Raw genomic sequence first — 18,430 nt, forward strand, 5'->3', positions numbered from 1 at the left:
GCTAGGAAATTTCAGGAGTACTAGAAATATTCTATAACCTCATTTGAATGATGGTTAAATTTACCATGTACATGTAAAAAGTCATGATGCTTTATACTTTAGTTTATTTTATTGTATGTATGTATATAGTACATTGTATTTTTTTTGAAAAATAAAAATGTATATTTAAAGCATTTGGACTCCAGCACAACCAATCACTGTCAGTCTCTAGCTGGGCAGTGGAATTCTAAATTTAAGAGATCACAAAGTGAAACTGATGTGCAGACTGTGGAAGGAAGGATACAAGTATGAATAAAGACTGCTTGGAGTAAGGTTGTAAGATACAAAAATCAATGACATTTCTATAAACTAACAACAAACTATCTAAAAGGAGAATTATCAAAACAATCCCATTACGTTAGCAACAAAAAGAGAAAAAATACTTAGGAATTAACCAAAGAGGTGAAATACTGGAATTTCAGTGTACATAGAAAATTATAAAACACTGATGAAGGAAATTTAAAAAGCTGTAAATAAGTGGAAAGATATCCCATGTTCATAGACTTAAAGAATTATTATTGTTAAAATGTCTTTATTGCCATACTACAAAAAGCAATCTACAGATTCACTGCAATTCCTATCGAAATTCCCATGACATGTTTTTACAGAAATAGAAACACAGTTTCAAAATCATACAAAACCACAAAAGACCATAAATAGCCAAAGCAATCTTTTTTTTCAGACAGAGTCTTACTCTGTTGACAAGACTGGAGTGCAATGGTATGATAACAGCTTGCTGCAACCTCAAACTCCTGGGCTCAAACAATCCTCTCATTTCAGCCTTCCAAGTAGCCTGGACTACAGGTACATGCAACCCCACAGAGCTAATTTTTAATTTTTTTTTGTAGGGACAGGGTTTCACTTTGTTATCCAGGCTGGTCTTGAACCCCTGGCCTTAAGCAATCCTCTCACCTCAGTGCTGAGATTACAGGCATGCCCACCACACCCAGCCCCAAATCAATCTTGAACAACAAAAACAAAGCTGAAAGCATCATACTTCTTGACTTTGAAGTATATTACAAAGCTATAATAATCAAAACAATATGATTTTGGCATGAAAACAGATATAGACCAGTGGACCAGAAGAGAGAACCCAGAATTAAACTCACACATTTGCAGTCAATTACACTTTAACAAGGGTGCCAAGAACACTCAAAGGTGAAAGGATAGTCTCTCAAACAAATGGTACTGGCAAAACTGGGTGTCCAGTATCTCTCACCACACACAAAAATCAACTCAAAATGGATTAAATATTTAAACATAAGTAAAGCCTGAAACTGTACAACTCCTGGAGAAAAATAAGGAAAAATCTTCTTGACATTAATCTTGGCAACAATTTTTTGGATATGACACCAAAATCATAGACAGCAAAAGCAAAAATAGGTAAGTAGGACTAATAAAACTACAAAGCTTCTGCACAGCATAGGAAACAATCAACAAAATGAAAAGGCAACCTATGTTGCCTATATGGGAAACATATTTGCAAACCATTTATCTGACAAAGGGTTAATACCCAAAATCTGTGAAGAACTCATACAAATCAATACCAAAGATACTTATAACTAGATTTAAAAATGGGGAGAGAACCTAAACAGACACTTCTCGCAATAGAAAAATGATCAAGTGGCCAGCAGGTCAATATCTCTAATCATCGGGAAAGTGTAAATCAAAGGCACAATGAGCTATCAACTCACACCTGTCAGAATAGCTATTACCAAAAGACAAAAGAGTTGGAGAGGATGTGAAGAAAAGGAAACCCTTGTATACTGCTCATGAGAATGTAATCTAGTAAAATCATTATAAAAATAGTGTGAAAGTTTCTCAAAAAACTAAAAATAAAGTTACCATATGATCCAGCCTATCAATTTCTGGATATAAATCCAAAAAAATAAAATAAAATCAGGATCATGAAGAAATCTCTGACTTCCCATGTTTACTATAGCATTATTCACAATAGCCAAGATATGGAAACAATCTAAATGCCCTTTGATGAATGAATGGATAAAGAAAATGTGGTACATACATATACACAATGGAATATTACTCAGCCTTAAAAAAAATCCTTCCATTTGTGACAGCATGGATGGAGCTGCAGGACATTATGCTAAGCAAAATAAGCAAGGCACCAAAAGACAAATATGGCAGATGTAACTTATCAGTGGAACCTAAAATAGACCAATTCACAGAAGCAGAGAGTGGGATGGTGGTTGCCAGGAGCTGGGGGAAGAAAAATATGAGTGATGTTGGTCAAATGGTACAGAGTTTCTGTCATGCAGGATGAATAATTTATGGAGATCTAACGTCAAATAATGTGAATATATTCAACAATACTGTGTTGTATACTTGTAGTTTGCTAAGAAGACAAATCTTATATAAAACTTGCCACTACACACACACACACACACAGGCAACCATGTAGAGCTAATTGATATGTACATTTTTTTGTTGTTTAAGATGGAGTCTCTCTCTGTTGCCCTGGCTGGAGCCCAGTGGTGCAATCTCAGATCACTGCAACCTCCACCTCCTGAGTTCAAGCGATTCTCTTGCCTCAGCCTCTCAAGTAGCTGGGACTACAAGTGCTTGCCACCACATCTAGCCAATTTTTGTATTTTTAGTAGAGACAGGGTTTCATCATGTTGGCCAGGCTGGTCTTGAACTCCTGACCTCAGGTGATCCGCCCACCTTGGCCTCCAAAAGTGCTGGGATTACAGGCTTGAGTCACTGCACCTGGCCAAATTATTTTTATTATAGTGATTATTTCATAATGCGTATGTTTATCAAAATGTCATATTGTATATCTTACATATATACAATTTTATGTCAATGATATCTCAATAAAGTTGTCTTATAAAAAGGGTTTGGGTATTGAATTGGAACCCAAGCCTGCAGAGTGGGATAAAGAATCAGAATTTAAGGGAGAGAGTAGGTTACATTGCCTTCCCTGATAAGGATTTCTTCAATCTTTCATGTTTAGGCCAAAATTAGAATTACCTAGAATAATTAGAAATATTTCATGCAAAAAGCAGCTTTGCAACCGGTGTCCACAGACGTTAAGTTTGACTCAATGCTTATGTGACTTGGAAGAAGCACTGTATTTTCTTGTAAAAAATAAGATTGCTTGAAGGCAGGCCAACATTCAAACTCAGGAAATACAGAGAACACCACAAAGATACTCCTCCAGAAGAGCAACCCCAAGACACATAATTGTCAGATTCACCGAGGTTGAAATGAAGGAAACAATGTTAAGGGCAGCCAGACAGAAAGGTCGGGTTACCCACAAAGGGAAGCCCATCAGACTAACAGTGGATCTCTCTGCAGAAACCCTACAAGCCAGAAGAGAGTGGGGGCCAATATTCAACATTCTTAAAGAAAAGAATTTTCAACCCAAAATTTCATATCCAGCCAAACTAAGCTTCATAAGTGAAGGAGAAATAGAATACTTTACAGACAAGCAAATGCTGAGAGAGTTTGTCACCACCAGGCCTGCCCTAAAAGAGCTCCTGAAGGAAGGACTAAACATGCAAAGGAACAACCAGTACCAGCCACTGCAGAAGCATGCCAAATTGTAAAGACCGTCAATGCTATGAAGAAACTACATCAATTAACGGGGAAAATAACCAGCTAACATCATAATGACAGGACCAAATTCACATATAACAATATTAACCTTAAATATAAATGGGCTAAATGCCCCAATTAAAAGACACAGACTGGCAAATTGGATAAAGAGTCAAAACCCATCAGTGTACTGTATTCAGGAGACCCACCTCACATGCAGAGACACACATAGGCTCAAAATAAAGGGATGGAGGACTATCTACCAAGCAAATGGAAAGCAAAGAAAAGCAGGGGTTGCAACCCTAGTCTCAGATAAAACAGACTTTAAACCAACAAAGATCAATAAGACAAAGAAGGCCATTACATAACAGTAAAGGGATCAATTCAACAAGAAGAGCTAACTATCCTAAATATATAAGCACCCAATACAGGAGCACCCAGATTCATAAAGCAAGTCCTTAGAGACCTACAAAGAGACTTAGACTCCCACACAATAATAATGGGAGACTTTAACACCCCACTGTCAATATTAGACAGATCAATGAGACAGAAAGTTAACAAGGATACCCAGGAATTGAACTCAGCTCTGCACCAAGCAGACCTAATAGACATCTACAGAACTCTCCACCCCAAATCAACAGAATATACATTCTTCTCAGCACCACATCACACTTTTTCTAAAATTGACCACACAATTGGAAGTAAAGCACTCCTCAGCAAATGTAAAAGAGCAGAAATGACAACAAACTGTCTCTCAGAACACAGTGCCATCAAATTAGAACTCAGGATTGAGAAACTCACTCAAAACCACACAACTACATGGAAACTGAACAACCTACTCCTGAATGACTACTGGGTAAATAACGAAATGAAGGCAGAAATAAAGATGTTCTTTGAAACCAATGAGAACAAAGACACAATGTACCAGAATCTCTGGGACATATTTAAAGCAGTGTGTAGAGGGAAATTTATAGCACTAAATGCCCACAAGAGAAAGCAGGAAAGATCTAATATTGACACCCTAACATCACAATTAAAAGAACTAGAGAAGCAAGAGCAAACAAATTCAAAAGCTAGCAGAAGGCAAGAAATAATTAAATCAGAGCAGAACTGAAGGAGATAGAGACACAAAAAACCCTTCAAAAAGTCAGTGAATCCAGGAGCTGGTTTTTTTTTAAAGATCAACAAAATTGATAGACCGCTAGCAAGACTAATAAAGAAGAAAAGAGAGAAGAATCAAGTAGATGCAATAAAAAATGATAAAGGGGATATCACCACCGATCCCACAGAAATAAAAACTACCATCAGAGAATACTATAAACACCTCTACGCAAATAAACTAGAAAATCTAGAAGAAATGGATAAATTCCTGGACACATACACCCTCCCAAGACTAAACCAGGAAGAAGTTGAATCTCTGAATAGACCAATAACAGGCTCTGAAATTGAGGCAATAATTAATAGCCTACCAACCAAAAAAAGTACAGGACCAGAGAGTTTCACAGCCTAATTCTACCAGAGGTACAAAGAGGAGCTGGTACTATTGGTTCTGAAACTTTCCAATCAATAGGAAAAGAGGGAATCCTCCCTAACTCATTTTATGAGGCCAGCATCATCCTGATACCAAAGCCTGGCAGAGACACGACAAAAGAAGAGAATTTTAGACCAATATCCCTTATGAACATTGATGCCAAAATCCTCAATAAAATACTGGCAAACCGAATCTAGCAGCACATCGAAAAGCTTATCCACCATGATCAAGTGGCCTTCATCCCTGAGATGCAAGGCTGGTTCAACATACACAAATCAATAAACGTAATCCATCACATAAACAGAACCAATGACAAAAACCACATGATTATCTCAATAGATGCAGAAAAGGCCTTTAACAAAATTCAACAGCCCTTCATGCTAAAAACTCTCAATAAACTAGGTATTGATGGGACGTATCTCAAAATAATATGAGCTATTTATGACAAACCCACAGCCAATATCATACTGAATGGGCAAAAGCTGGAAGCATTCCCTTTGAAAACTGGCATGAGACAAGCATGCCCTCTCTCACCACTCCTATTCAACATAGTATTGGACATTCTGGCCAGGGCAGTTAGGCAAGAGAAAGAAATAAAAGGCATTCAATTAGGAAAACAAGAAGTTAAATTGACGCTGTTTGCAGATAACATGATTGTATATTTAGAAAACCCCATCATCTCAGCCCAAAATCTCCTTAAGCTGATGAGCAACTTCAGCAAAGTCTCCGGATACAAAATCAATGTGCAAAAATCACAAACATTCCTATACACCAATAACAGACAAACAGAGAGCCAAATCATGAGTGACCTCCCATTCACAATTGCTACAAAGAGAATAAAATACCTAGGAATCCAACTTACAAGAGATGTGTAGGACCTCTTCAAGGAGAACTACAAACCACTGCTCAATGAAATAAAACAGGGTACAAACAAATGGAAGAACATTCCATGCTCATGGATAGGAAGAATCACTATTGTGAAAATGGCCATACTGCCCAAGGTAATTTATAGATTCAACGCCATCCCCCTCAAGCTACCAATGACTTTCTTCACGGAATTGGAAAAAAACTACTCTAAAGTTCATATGCAACCAAAAAAGAGCCCACATTGCCAAGACAATCCTAAGCAAAAGGAACAAAGCTGGAGGCATCACACTACCTGACTTCAAACTATACTACAAGGCTACAGTAACCAAAACTGCATGGTACTAGTACCAAAGCAGATATATAGACCAATTGAACAGAACAGAGGCATCAGAAATAACACCACACATCTACAACTATCTGATCTTTGACAAACCTGACAAAAACAAGAAATGGGGAAAGGATTCCCTATCTAATAAATGGTACTGGAAAAACTGGCTAGCTATATGTAGAAAGCTGAAACTGGATCCCTTCCTTACACCTTACACAAAAATTAATTCAAGATGGATTAAAGACTTTACATGTTAGACCTAAAACCATAAAAACCCTAGAAGAAAACCTAGGCAATACCATTCAGGACATAGGCATAGGCAAGGACTTCATGACTAAAACAGCAAAAGCAATGGCGACAAAAGCCAAAATAGAGAAATGGGATCTAATTAAACTAAAGAGCTTCTGCACGGCAAAAGAAACTATCATCAGAGTGAACAGGCAGCCTACAGAATGGGAGAAAATTTTTGCAATCTGCCCATCTAACAAAGGGCTAATATCCAGAATCTACAAAGAATGTAAACAGATTTACAAGAAAACAACCCCATCAAAAAGTGGGCAAAGGATATGAACAGACACTTCTCAAAAGAAGACATTTATGCAGCCAACAGACACATGGAAAAATGCTCATCATCACTGGTCATCAGAGAAATGCAAATCAAAACCACAATGAGATACCATCTCACACCAGTTAGAATGACCATCATTAAAAAGTCAGGAAACAACAGATACTGGAGAGGATGTGGAGCAATAGGAATGCTTTTACACTGTTGATGGGAATGTAAATTAGTTCAACCATTGTGGAAGACAGTGTGGCGATTCCTCAAGGATCTAGAATTAGAAATACCATTTGACCCAGTGATTCCATTCCTGGGTATATACCCAAAGGATTACGAATCACGCTACTATGAAGACACATGCACACGTATGTTTATTGAGGCATAGTCACAATAGCAAAGACTTGGAACCAACCCAAATGTCCATCAATGATAGACTGGATTAAGAAAATGTGGCACATATACACCATGGAATACTATGCAACCATAAAAGAGGATGAGTTCATGTCCTTTGTAGGGACATGGATGAAGCTGGAAACCATCATTCTCAGCAAACTATCACAAGGACAGAAAACCAAACACCGCATGTTTTCACTCATAGATGGGAATTGAACAATGAGAACACTTGGGCACAGGACAGGGAACATCACACACCGGGGCCTTTTGGGGGCTGGGGGAGGGATAGCATTAGGAGAAATACCTAATGTAAATGATGAGTTGATGGGTGCAGCAAACCAGCATGGCACATGTATACCTATGTAACAAAACAAACATGCACGTTGTGCCCATGTACTCTAGAACTTAAAGTTTATTAAAAAAATAAAGAAATAAGATCACTTGATACACATCACAGAACTAGTGTGAGGTCCAACATATGTGGACTAGAAAGCATTTTATAAACTCTGGAGCCCTAGTAAAAGGTGGGAATTATTACTATTATTAGCATCATTCGTAAAAAAAAAAATTTAGTTTTCTTAAAAAATACCTTTTGTTGTGTATACTTAAGGTATGCAATATCATGTTATGTAATAAATTTTGATAATTAAAATCTCTCACCCAAAATAGCTATTAGACTCTACTCAGAGCTAATCATTGGGTCACCTGAACATAAAGATGGGAACAACAGACACTGTGGACCAGCAGAGCAGGGAAAGATGGAGGAGAACGGCTAAAAAAAACAGCTATCAGGCACTATGTTCACTCCTTGGCTGACAGGATCCATATCCCAAACCTTAGCATCATGCAGTATACTGACATAACAAACCTGCACATGTACCCACTGAATCTGAAATAAAAGTTGAAATTATTTTTTAAGAAAAGTAAAATTGACTGGATACACTAAACAGTAGACTAGACATTGCAGAATAAAAGAATAACTAATTTCAAGACAGTGTAATCAAAATCTTTTGAACTGAAGAACAGAGAGAGAAAAAAAAAAGCTTAAAAAATGATTAGGCCGGGCGCAGTGCCTCACACCTGTAATCCTGACACTTTGGGAGGCTGAGGTGGGGAAATCACTTGAGGTTAGGAGTTCAAGACCAGCCTGGACAACATGGTGAAACCCAGTCTCTACTAAAAACACAAAAATCAGCCGGGCATGGTGGTGTGCACCTATAATCCCAGCTACTTGGGAGGCTGAGGAAGGAGAATTGCTTGAACCTGGGAGGTGAAGGTTGCAGTGAGTGGAGATTGTGCCACTGCACTCCAGCCTGGGCGACAGAGCAAGACTCCGTATCAAAAAATTTTTTTTTAATTTAAAAATTTTTTTAAAAAATGAGGAGACTCAGCAACATGTGGGACAATATCAATTGGTCAAACATGTGCAATAGAGATCCAAGAAGGAAGGTGCATAGCCAAATAGTTGAAGATATAAGGATAAAGTATGTACCAAAGTGCATGAAAATATATTCCACGGGGCCTGGAAGCTCAATAAATACCAAGAAAAATACGTACAAGGAAAACCATACCAAGACATCATAACAAAAATAGTAAAAACTAATAATAAAGAGAATATCATAAAGGCAGTCCACTTCATACAAAAAAGGAATAGCTTTATAGAGACAAACAAAGATAAGAGGGACTGCTGACATCAGAAACCATGCAAGGCAGAAGAATCAAATGACTCCTTTAGTCTAAAAATAAAAATAGCAACGAAAGAATGGTCAACCCATAAATTTAAACATAACAAAATTATTTTAAAATAAACAAGAGTTTCAGATAAAATCTGAGTGAATTTGTCACTAGTAGATATATACCACAAGAGATGTTAAAAGAACCTCTTCAAGCTGAAGGAAAATGATTCTAAGAAGACTTCCAATCTATACAAGGGAATGAATAGAAACTGAACTATATATACATGGGAAGGTATGGAAGATTTTTGTTTTTCCATTTTTTAAATCTATTGAAAAGATAACCAACTATTAAAAGGAGAGATAACAATGCTGTCTGTGATTCATATTACCTGTGGAAGTAATGTATGACAATGGTGCAAAGGAGGGGCATCACCTCCAGGTTTTCTCTGATTCAGTAGATGTGGGGTGGAGATTGAGAATTTATAATTTTAATATGTTCTCAAGAGATGCTAATGCTGCTTACCTGGGAACTATTCTTTGAGGATCACTGAACTACAGATTCAATGCTATCCCCGGACAAAGCACAGCAAACTTTTTAGAAAAGAAATTGACTAATTATAAATTATTTTTGAAAATTTAAAAAATGTAGGATAGCCAGAAAAATCTTGAAAGAATTAATAAAATTGGAGGACTGACCCTACCTAATTTCAAGATGCATTAGATAATGACAGTATGCACGATATAATGGTATTTGTGTAAAGACAAGCGTATGAACCAACAGAACTGAAAATAGAGTCCAAAAACAAACCAATGCATGTAGCACCAATTAATTTTCCACAGACTTTGTTAAAGCACTTCAGTATGGGAAAAGTCGGCCTTTTCAACAAATGCTGCTGAAACAACTGGATATGCACATAGAAAAAAAATGAGCCTTAGTCCTTAAGTCATACTGTAGATTAAGGTAAGAGAAAAGATCACAGGCTGAAATATAAAATACAATATTATAAAAGGAGAAAATAAAAATAATATTGGGATAGGCAAAGACTTCTTAGATATGGCACACAAAAAATGCAAACCATAAAAGAAAAAATTGATAAGAGTAGACCTCATCAAAATGAAAAATATTTCCTCCTCAAAAAACAGGTAAGAAAATAAAAAGGCAAACTAATAGCAGGGATTCTCAATTCAGATATTTGATTAGTCCCAACTCAAATATTTCACAAAGTACTTTTATCTAGAATAAATAAATAACACATTAATAATAAGGAAGGCGGCTCAATTATTATTATTTTTTTTTGAGACAGAGTCTCGCTCTGTTGCCCAGACTGGAGTGCAGTGGTGCAATCTCGGCTCACTGCAAACTCCGCCTCCTGGGCTCACACCATTCTCCCGCCTCAGCCTCCCAAGTAGGTAGGACTGCAGGGGCCCGCCACCGTGCCTGGCTAATTTTTTGTATTTTTAGTAGAGACGGGGTTTCACCGTATTAGCCAGGATGGTCTCAATCTCCTGACCTCGTGATCCACCCGCCTGGGCGTCCCAAAGTGGCAGCTCAATTTTTTAAGGGACAGAAGCATTGGACAAACTCCCTGAAAAAGATGTGTGAATGTCCAATGTACATTAGAAAAAAATGCTCAAAGTTATTGGTCAGCAGGGACTTGCAAAAACCACAGTGATATATTGCTACATCTCAAGTAGAACAGCAAAAATTTAAGACTGATACTGATTTACATGGCTGTCCTTACACAATACCAACTTTGGGTAAGGATGTGAAAAAACTAGATCGCTCCTTATGTGCTTCAGTGGGAATGGAAATACTACAACTAGTTTGAACTGCTCTTTGACAGTTTTTGTAAATTAAATATACACTTTTCATATCACCCCACCGTTCCACACCTATGTATTTACCTAAGACAAATAATATCAGATAATTCTATATGAATGTTGATAGAGGCTCTGTAAATAACAGCTCCCCAACTACAAACAAGCCAAATGTCCATCAACTGGAGAAGAGAACAATGTGCTATATTCATGCAATGGAATATTACTCAGCATTTCAAAGGAATAAACCACTGATACACTCAGCATCATGGGTGTCAACAATATTATGCTGAGGAAACAAAGCCAAGCAGAAAAGAGTGTCACACAGCCTATAAGATTCCATTTATAGGAAACTCTAGGAAAAACATATTTAATTTATAGTGATAGAAAGCAGACTGGGGGAAAAATTAACTGTTGAGGATATGAGGGAGGAATCTATTGGCAGTGATGAACATGTTCTAATGTCTTGATTGGGGAGGTAGTTACATGTATGTATGCATTTTTCAAAACTCACCTAGTTATACATTTAGAGTGGCCATATAATATTGTTGGTACAGTATACCTAAATATAAGTTATTTTAAAATACAATATATATAGGAGTATTCAGTAACACCCCTATTATGTAAGACATAAATACTACATCATTCTTTCTGGGATAACTAAACTTTATCTTAGTTTAAGTGTTTTTGGATGATGAATTATGTTACATCTTGAGGAATCTGTTCTGGAGTGCAGTGGTGTGATCATGGCTCACTGCAAACTGCATCTCCAGGGCTCAAGTGGTCCTCCCACCTCAGCCTCCAAAATAGCTAGCCCACACCACAAAGCTTGGCTAATTTTTTAATTTTTTAGTAGAGACGAGGACTCCCTGTGTTGCCCTGGCTAGTCTCAAGCATGTGGGCTCAAGTGATCCTCCTGCCTTAGCCTCCCAAATTGCTGCGATTACAGGTGTGTGCCACGATGCCCAGACTGTTCAGTTTTTAGTGACATATATTTTAATATCTGTAGTCCATAATATATCATTAACTGTGGATACTTAAGGCAATATGTTCTTATTAGCAATTTATATGTAAAAAAAGTGTGTATTTGTGTTCTGTCATTCAAGTCTATCACAGTTGTAAGCCTATTAATATTACATCTTATTATTTAAGTATAAAATACTACTCTATCTATATTTTGATGATTTTTGAACTCCAGCAAACCATCCAATAATAATGGCTTCCAGTGACAAACTTTTTATTATTTGCCTCATCTCTTTGCTGCAAAAATGTAATTATCATCAATAATTATAATCCAAAGGTTAAAAAAAAAAAAGGCTGAAGAAGGACCAAATTGTTATCTGTCACTAGGATGCTCTTGGGTTTACTTTTTGCTTTGGTTAAGTGAAAATAGTTGATAGATTTTAATTTCATTATAGTCCATTAATTCTACTGTAAATAATTAATCTTTTTTGATGGAACGTAGTCATGTTGAATAATTCTGTCCGTGTCTTTCATTGGAGCTCTGGTTCTTAAGACCTTTTGATCCTGAGATTAGGCTTTAGCAAATTTCCTTCAGATGTGCAGACAGACATCTTTCATCAGATGCAGGATTAAGCAGGGTTAGCAGTCTTTCAGAGGCACGGCCATCTGGGTTTGTGTTTTCTGCAGTGCTCATTTCTTTATGGATTTTAAGGAGATGTGATATGTGAAATATGGTTAGTTCTTTGATTTATGATTTCTTTAAAAGCTAAGAAATGAGAACAAAGAAAATGGGAGTGAGGAAGGAAACCGAAAACACTTTTTAAGACCTAGAATATAAAACTAGAATCCTGAATTTGGAAGGAAATAGAAATATTCAGCGAGGTGTGAAGAGGAGGATAGAGGGAGGATTTTCTGTGAAACAGTATCTTACATGAAGAAGTCACTACACACCTTGCTTTAGCGAGTGTCTTGTGCCCAACACATATAATTCACTAGAAGGAGTTTTGGAAGGAGTACGTTTGCCAAATACATTCCACAGGATTTGCCATGAAATCCCAGGAAAGAACTGTGTGGGCTCCCGTTGAAGTCAAATCATTTCTTCAAATCACCAATAATTTAAATCTTGTGAATGGAGCAGAATGTTTCGCAGTTCTTGTCGTTTAAAAAAAAAAAAAGCCTATTTTTAAGTTACTCTAAGGTGAAAAAGGAAGTTGTCAAAACTCCTAATATCTTGGTGTTTATCTGGTTCTACCAAGTATTAGCATCGATACTATTTAGACAGCGTGTTAGTAGCACACATCCAAGGTGGCTCGGCAAAAGAGTATGGGCAGTCCCAAGGGGAACTCAACACAAACTAGAAGAGCCTGTGCCCTTGTGACACTTGGTTTCATGAGCAACTGAAACTACAGCAAGGATTAAGGTGGCAAGCAATCAGTCTCTGAGAAGATGCCATTTCCTCTTGGGCTGAAGAGATACATATGAGCTAATAATAAAGTGACTTAAGCCTGTCTCAATATAGGCATTCTCAACAAAGATGTAGGTGGATCACACCAAAGATCCTCACCATTACAAACTCTTCCTAGAATTTAGACTAGAGCAATACAGCAACACATGCATCTACATTGCGTGATGTGGAGAGGAGGGTGGGGAAATATCATGGTGGATGGAGAGAACAGGTCAGGAATGATGTGATAAAGCATCTTACAAATGGGGCCCTCTCTCCTGCGTCATCAGTTTCTGCTATTAACTCATTCCCTTCAGCACACAACTTTGTAAAATTACATTAAACTTACTTTGTCTTCCAGCTATAACTCCTTTCCAGTCCTTCTCTTTGCAGTAAAATAACTCTAAAAGAACTCTATCATCTATGTATCCATGTATGTATGTATGTATGTATGTATGTATGTATGTATCTGTCTGTCTACCTACCTACCTGTCCATCCATTCTGGTGTACATACATACATATGCGTATGTGCATACATAAATACATAAACAAATAGAAAAAAATAAAAATTTAAGACCAAACTTACTGGTCTTAGCTTTTTCACCTTCTATTTCTCATCTTCTCTCTTTTCTTTGCTATTATGTCATACAAATTTCATTGTAACCAGCTTCAAAACTAAATATTTATCCTACAAAAGTTTGCAAATGATAGTGTTTATATACAACTCCAGCTACGAAGAGAAATGAGGCCCAGCCGATGCAAAGCTGCCACGTTGTGAGCTGAGGAACATGCAGATGTATGCACTGCACAGCTGTGAGTGTGGTAAGGAGGTGGCCGGCCCTGAGGATAAACTCCAAAACCATAAAAAAGTACAACTTTGTTTGTATCCTGATGTAAACAAACCACTTCTAAAATAATACCTGCATATGGAGATCATATTAAGCAATATTTTATTGGGCATTTTGACAACTATGGTAAACAAAATCAAATATCCTTATCAGAACACTTACAGGTGGATACCATGATGTTTTATAATAGGGATGTAGACGAAATAAGATTAGAAAAATAATGATAAAGCTTGCTAATCGAGATATGAGAATTTATTGCACTAAACTCTGTTGAATGATTGAAAATTTCCATAACACAAAGTGAACAAAAATAATGCAAAAAATAAGGTATTTGTTCATTTTTCTCCATATATTAAACATAAATGAAACTTAATATATGCACTTAATAGTAAGTGAATTCCTGAATTCCTATTTGGCATTCAGTAGTTATTCCTAAAGGAACACAAAACGTCTATTTATACCAGGAAGTCATGTTTGCTGTACATTATTCCACATAGTAGGTATACATATTGATAGAGACTAGGAAAATTAAATGTCTAAAGTGACAATTTTTCTTGAAGTAAATCTTGGTATTTGATTTAGTTACAAAATAATTTTAACATATTAAGTAAAATATGTTCTAAATGAATTTATACATAGCATAATTTATATATATATGTGTGTGTGTGGTGCTACAATTAGGTCTCTGCACAAAAACACAAGATAGTAAATGAAATAAAACTCTCAGCAGCAGAGACTACATAATGTTAATTATTAAAAAAAATTTTAAAGTAACTAGTCACTAACCTCTCTAAGACTACATTATATCTTAGATATTCGTAGGTCAGCTATTCATTGATACAGTGATAAAGTAAGTTTACTCCCAGGTTACCTTATAACACTCACGTTAACTGGGTAAGACCTGTGTAGCTTCTCACCAAAAAAGTGAGGGAGTCATTTAAATTCCTAGCACAAATCATAAGTGAGCATTTGGTTTCTGAAATATGCATATCAAATTATTTTTATTCAAAGGATTAATATTAAAAAATAAGTCTTGTTTTGGATTTATAATTTCTCATCCTCTGAGGAATTTGTACCTTCTTAGAGACAAGTGCAATGTCCAATACAACTATAACACAAGCTGCAGATGTAAGTTTTAATTTTCTAGTATCCACAGAAAAAGGAAGTAAAAACAAACAAGTGCAGTTAATTTTAATAATATGTTTTATTTGATTCAGTATACTCAAAATACAATCTCAGCACAAAACCAATATAAAAAATATTTTAATGAGTTGTTTTTTCTATACTAAATTTTTTTAATCTGGTGTGTATTTCACTTGTATAGAACATTTCAATTTGAAAGCTACGTTTTTATTGGAAGTACTTGATCTGTATTTAGACTCCATAAAATGTACGGGTGAAAATATACATTTATATACCCAAGTTGTTCCAGATGTACTTAAAGTTTTTCAACAACTTAATCAAGTATCAGTTTTTAAATATAAATGATAATTAAAATTAATAAATTTAGATTACAGTTCTTCAGTCTTACCTGCTGCAATTCAAGAGCTCAGTAGGCACATGTTGCTAGGTCTACCACGTAGGACAACACAGGTCTGTGGTCTTTCTGCTAACATAGCTGAGGCAATGAAAGTGAAGTTTGGCTAACACCAGTTTTTATGGTATATTTTCAAATAAAAAAGGAAAATAAAAAGTATTTCAGACTTTCCAGCCTCCCAGAAAACAGTTAGGCACAATTAATTATTTTCACTTTTTATAACATTAACCACAGATAACAGAAATGAAAGCTTTAAAGTTTGTCTAGTACCTGTACTTGCACTTTTTAATTTTATTATCATTTTGAGTATACAATATTTGTGTTTGAATGAACAAACAGTAGTTATTTCTTTTAAAGATATAAAAATGTCCTACTACTAATAATTGGATCTTTCCAATTGTATTTCCCAGCTCTGAGTTATGGGCTTCTTTCAGACTATAAAAACTGATATAGGGCAACTTTAAGACACAGATGTCCCACTAAATACAATTCCAGTGACATGTAGATACACTTTGCCAGTTGAAATTCATTTTTTTTCCACAAACATTATGACATGGAATCCCTTCTCTGTACCGCATCCTATGTCATTTTTTATATTCCTCATATCTTTTTTTACTTATTCTAATTCCAATTTCATGCAGCTCCACACTTCAAATATTGCTGAACTACAGGACACTGGCATGTTCCTTAACCCCAGTAACTTCTTGCAGTAACAAAAATCGAACGCATTTTTAGTACATGGAATATGCCTTGCACTGATCTAAGAATGTTACATGTTCCGGTCTATTTCATCCATCTCCATGAAGTAGACATTATCATCTTTCCATTTATAAATGTGGAAACTATCATACAGAGAGGCTAAGTAAGTCACCCATGGCTTCACAGGGGAAGTAATGATGCTGGCATCTGATTCCAGGAGCCTGGTCTTCAACAGCGAATGCTCTCCCACTGCTCTGTTCTGCCTTGCTGAAAGTCTTTGGCCCATTCTCTTGACAGTCACACCCTGTAGTCAGCTTGTTTCTTTGGAGTAACCGTTTGTTTGCAGTGGCTGGTCTCATTATTTCAGGAAACACAAGTAGATCCTGTCCGTCTGGACCATGTCTTAGGGAAATACAGAGTGCGTCAGGCCAAGCTTCCTCTTAGCCCAGATTCATCATAGAGGCAATAGTTGCCACACGGTCAAAGGCTGGCCGTCAACCTCCGGAGCAGCAGCCTTTGTTATCATGGGAAGCAGCCACAGCAGTGTTCTTCTTTCTTTAACTCTGAATTTAGGAGTTTGACTCCAATATTAAGATCCGGGTGAAATGCTCCTGCCTTCTGACCACAGTGTCCCCAAATCAGTAAGTACCTTAAATTTAAGTCATACTGAAAGTAACCTCTTGTTCAATGGCTGTTCACCTCTGTCATCAATACACCTCTGTTTGCCCTTTCTGTAACAGATTCTCCATGTTGACTGGTTTTTAGAAATTGGCTCTTACCACATCTATAGATGGAGACACACCTTTTCCATTACTTGTAAATCCTGTGCCAATGGTTCATTTGTTTCTGTATTGCGAAAAATGATGATAAGCATTTTTCCCAAAAAAATTCTGAATAGCAGTAAATAATTATAATTTTTTAAATTCATAGTCCTGCCAATCACCATTGGGTAGGTAAATATCTTTAAAAACCTACTGCTGCTGCTAAGCACACTAACGCAGAAACAGAAAACCAAATACTGCATGTTCTCACTTAAAAATGGGAGCTAAACACAGGGTACACATAGACATAAAGACAGGAACGATAGACACAGGAGTCTGTTACAGCGGGAAGGGAGGGAGTTTCTGAAAAACTACCTATTAGGTACTATGCTCACTACCTGGGAGATGGGTTCAATCAGACCCTAAACCTCAGCATCATGCAATATACCTTTGTAACAAACCTGCACATTTGCCCCTGCTTCTAAAATAAAAGTTGAAAAAGAAAATTTAAAACCTACTGCTAATAGAGGTTTTTGAGAGAGGACTTTTTCTGCCCTCATATTTTAAATGTGCTTTTTTATTGCTGTTTTTTTGTGTTACATTTCTTAAAAATATCAACATAAGTCAATATTTCCCAAAACTGCTATTCGGGTTAAGTATCATTTTTGTTTTCATAGCTTTTCACATGAAATAAATAATCTGTGTTTCCTATGTGTCTTGTTTTGCCCATGATCCCTTCTACATGGCTCGGCTCTGCAGGAGTGGTAGTGAATAGGCCTGTGGGTGTGTCTGATGGGTATAACTGATGGAGAAGAAAAGCCAGAGGAAGAAGCTTGGAGTAGCCTCTCTTATCATGTTACAGCAGATATGGTCTGAATCTATGCTTCCTCGAACATTCCCCAATAAAGTTTTCCATTCACTGAAACTTCCAAAGGCCCCTAAGATCTTATTGTGGCAAATCCAATGATTAATATGAGTCCTTGTTACTTATATTCTTAGCAACACTTGTCAAAATTGATCACATCTTCCTTTAAAAATGTGATGACTAAGTTTGTAGAACACTATTTTTCATTTTTCCTGACTTCTCTGCTGACTCCTCCATTCCCTTTGCTGTGTATCACCTTGACTTCTAGAAGGGGAGTGCTCCAGAGCTCTGGCTTATCGTTTTATCTCCCCATATTTATTCTGCAGGTGATCCCATACAACCGTATGCTTTAAGTATCATGTATTCACTGATGACTCTTAGCTTTCTCTCTCTAGGCATAATCTTGAACTCGAGCTCCACTCTCCAATCTCTGGCTTTCTACTTAAAATCCACTTAGATGTTTCAAATTTAATACATCCAATACTAATTTTTGATTTTCCTCCCCAAACTTGCTTCTCTCATTTTTCCTTGTCTAAATAAATA

The sequence above is a fragment of the Pongo abelii genome, chromosome 14, assembly GCF_028885655.2.
Source record: "Pongo abelii isolate AG06213 chromosome 14, NHGRI_mPonAbe1-v2.0_pri, whole genome shotgun sequence".
Lineage (NCBI taxonomy): Eukaryota > Metazoa > Chordata > Mammalia > Primates > Hominidae > Pongo > Pongo abelii.